Raw genomic sequence first — 4,228 nt, forward strand, 5'->3', positions numbered from 1 at the left:
CGTTTCTATAGAAGCAGAGACTCTACTTGTATGTACTTGTATGTAGCTTCCAGGAGGCCTCTCTTGACCACTTGGACCACTCAGCAAAAGTGCAGGGACCAACTGAGCCTGGCATAACCATGCAAAACTCACCAACGTCAATGTGTAAACAAATGTGCTGGCCAGGTGGATCTCTACAAGGGTAAAAGCAGCCACAAGATGCAGACTGCGCTCTTTTTCCAGCTGGAACCATGGAGTGTGTAGAAGAGAAGAAGGTTCTTGCTGTGCCAGAAACCCTTAAGAAAAAGCGAAGGAATTTTGCAGAGCTGAAGATCAAGCGCCTGAGAAAGAAGTTTGCCCAAAAGATGCTTCGAAAGGCAAGGAGGAGGCTTGTCTATGAAAAAGCAAAGCACTATCACAAGGAATACAGGCAGATGTACAGAACTGAAATTCGAAAGGCGAGGATGGCAAGAAAAGCTGGCAATTTCTATGTACCTGCAGAACCCAAACTGGCATTTGTCATCAGAATCAGAGGTGTCAATGGCGTGAGCCCAAATGTCCGAAAGGTGTTGCAGCTTCTTCGCCTTCGTCAAATCTTCAATGGCACCTTATCAACAAGGCTTCGATTAACATGCTGAGGATTGTAGAGCCATATATTGCATGGGGGTACCCCAATCTGAAGTCAGTAAATGAACTAATCTACAAGTGTGGTTATGGCAAAATCAATAAGAAGCGAATTGCTTTGACAGATAACACTTTGATTGCTCGATCTCTTGGTAAATACGGCATCATCTGCATGGAGGATCTGATTCATGAGATCTATACTGTTGGAAAAGGCTTCAAAGAGGCAAATAACTTCCTGTGGCCCTTCAAATTGTCTTCTCCACGAGGTGGAATGAAGAAAAAGACCACCCATTTTGTAGAAGGTGGAGATGCTGGCAACAGGGAGGACCAGATCAACAGGCTTATTAGAAGAATGAACTAAGGTGTCTACCATGATTATTTTTCTAAGCTGCTCGGTTAATAAACAGTACCTGCTCTCAAAAAAAAAAAAAAAAAAAAGATGCAGACTGCGACAATTTACTACTTAGTTACAGTTTTCCTTATTCAGGCCAAGGAAATATTCAACTGAGGAGAAAGAACCTTAGGGTACAGAGCCTTGAGATCTTCTTTTGTTTTGTTTTTTTTTTTCTTTTAGATGGAGTCTCACTCTGTTGCCCAGGCTGGAAGGCAGTGGCACCATCTTGGCTCATTGCAACCTCTGCCTCCCAGGTTCAAGAGATTCCCATGCCTCAGCCTCCCTAGTAACTGGGATTACAGGCATGCAACACCATGCCCTGCTAATTTTTGTATTTTTAGTAAACAGGGTTTTGCCATGTTGGTCAGGCTGGTCTCAAACCCCTGGCCTCAAGTGATCCACCTTCCTTGGTCTCCCAAAGTGCTGGGATTACAGGCATGAGCCACTGTGCCCAGCCAGACCTTTGAGATCTTAAGGGATAAAACAAATTTTGCTGTTTTTACTGCATATCTCAGCCAGGCCTAAGACTTTGAATTAGCCAAAGGAGTACCTTGTGTCCACTGAGCACTAAAGTGACTCTAACTTCAAGTAATCTGCTACTAATTTAAGAAATCTGCTGCTCCATACTCCATTCAGTATTTGGGCTGAGAAGGAAGGGAACTCTGGAGAACCTAATCTTGACATCATGTGGTTTGTCCATGGGCTCAGGTCATCCCCAACCACTTGATCTCAAGTTCGCTCAGGATGTTGTAATTACATATGAGGGAGAAACTTCCTAGCAGACTAGTTTCTTAGCTCTAAGGGGCTCAGAGAAATGAGAAATTAAGAAGTTTTGAGTACAGTACAGACTGTATATGGGAAAGAAGGACACTTCAGATAAGAACAGGTAACTGAACTGCCACTATTGGCAAATTTCAGAATTTTGCAATGTCTCATGTCCATCTCAACTAAAAGTGGCAGAATGCAAAAGCAGATTTTTGTCCTAGCCATGATAAATGCACAATACTAAGGGTAATTTCTTTCTGGGAAACGTCTAGACAAAAGATTCTAGATCAAAGTTTCCAGACTGTTGGAACTTATTCAGAGGAGAGAGTGGCTGAAGCAGGAACCAAGAGTCAGGAGCCCTGGCTTTGTTACCTGCAGTGATTTTGTTTTTTAACATGTAGTTTAGATTGTCCATCTATAAAACTAAGGATAGTGCTATCTTCAAGAAAAGTTGAACAATGATTCATTGAATCTTTGTGTAGTTCCTAGAACTCTTATCTGAAATATTGCAAGTATAAAAACTACACTTTGGCTGGGCACGGTGGCTCACACCTGTAATCCCAGCATTTTGGGAGGCTGAAGTGGGTGGATCACTTGAGGTCACGAGTTTGAGACCAGCCTGGCCAACATGGTGAAACCCTGTCTCTACTAAAAAAAAATACAAAATTAGCCGGGTGTGGTGGCGGGGGCCTGTAATCCCAATTACTCGGGAGGCTGAGGCAGGAGAATTGCTTGAACCCAGGAGGCAGAGGTTGCAGTAAGCCAAGGTCACACCACTGCACTCTAGCCAGGGTGACAGAGTGAGACCCTGTCTCAAAAAAAAGAAACAAAACAACAACAACAAAAACTACACTTTGTTAAAAGTATTTGGAGCATATTTTTATATCCAGCCCTTTTCTGTGTAGTATTGTTTGTTTTTTATTATCTACCTTTCTCCTACCTTTCTTTTCCCAGTCTTCAGTTCACATTTTAATGTCAGCTCAGAAAAGTACTATACTACAGAAAAAACTGACTATTGTTAAACAAAGTTTATGTAGTACAGAACAATTTCACTGCCATACTTTTTCTTTTTAAAGGGCAGAAATTAAGCCAAGTGTGGGGGCTTGCACCTGTAATCCCAGCTACTCGGGAGGCTAAAGCAGGAGATTTGAGTTTGAGGCTTCAGTAAGCTATGGTTACACCACTGCACTCCAGCCTGGATAACAGATCAAGACCCCGTCTTTTAAAATTTTTTTTAAAAAGAAGGAAATTAAATGTAATGTATTTGCTACAATTTTTAATAGCACAGCACTTTTTTTTTAAAGGCAGTTTAGGATTTCAAGAGAATGCATTTAGTATTGTAGAATACTGCTGTTAGTACTTTCAAACCAACATGGCCCTATAAAACTTCTCAATAAACCAGACTACACAATTTCTGTCTTATACCAATCATAGAAATACCTGTTGGCTCTTCTTCTGCTATTGCTCCCTTCACTCTGTAAGACTGCCATGTCCGCCCCATCCGGGAGGTGGGGGGCAGCCCCCACCCAGCCACCGCCCCATCTGGGAGGTGGGGGGCGCCTCTGCCCGGCCGCCACCCCGTCTGGGAGGTGTACCCAACAGCTCATTGAGAACAGGCCATGATGACGATGGCGGTTTTGTCGAATAGAAAAGGGGGAAATGTGGGGAAAAGATAGAGAGATCAGATTGTTGCTGTGTCTGTGTAGAAGGAAGTAGACGTAGGAGACTCCATTTTGTTCTGTACTAAGAAAAATTCTTCTGCCTTGGGATGCTGTTAATCTATAACCTTACCCCCAACCCCGTGCTCTCTGAAACATGTGCTGTGTCCACTCGGGGTTAAATGGATTAAGGGCGGTGCAAGATGTGGTTTGTTAAACAGATGCTTGAAGGCAGCATACTCGTTAAGAGTCATCACCACTCCCTAATCTCAAGTACCCAGGGACACAAACACTGTGGAAGGTGGCAGGGCCCTCTGCCTAGGAAAACCAGAGACCTTTGTTCACATGCTTATCTGCTGACCTTCCCTCCACTATTGTCCTGTGACCCTGCCAAATCCCCCTCTCCGAGAAACACCCAAGAATGATCAATAAATACTAAAAAAAAAAAAAAAAAAGACTGCCATGTCACTGGGTGGTAGGCTACAGCAGAAACACCATAGAGGCAACAGAAATCATTCTAATGGCACTACTAGTCTATAGCCAACATATTTGTTCCTAATCAACCTGGAAATGGCCTGTGAGTCCATCTGTATCCTAGGTCTAGAAAGACACAGGCCTAAACTCAATTATAGGAAAAGAAGCCACCTTAGTATAATTCCATTGCTCCCAACAAAGATTAATTTTAATTTCAAAATGAATCCAGAGTAGGCAGAAACCAATTGCATCCAGAATCATCACATAAGACTTCATCTACACCTGGGTGGAAATATTTAAAGCAAGTCATAAAACATCACCACTTTAGTGATTC

The 4,228-nt window shown here is 42.8% G+C and overlaps 1 pseudogene; it reads left to right on the forward strand.

Moving 5' to 3' along the window:
- Positions 1 to 230: 230 nt before the first annotated feature.
- LOC101152949 (large ribosomal subunit protein uL30-like) lies at positions 231 to 1,003 on the forward strand (annotated as a pseudogene).
- Positions 1,004 to 4,228: the final 3,225 nt, after the last annotated feature.

The sequence above is a fragment of the Gorilla gorilla genome, chromosome 10 (genome assembly GCF_029281585.2).
Source record: "Gorilla gorilla gorilla isolate KB3781 chromosome 10, NHGRI_mGorGor1-v2.1_pri, whole genome shotgun sequence".
NCBI lineage: Eukaryota > Metazoa > Chordata > Mammalia > Primates > Hominidae > Gorilla > Gorilla gorilla.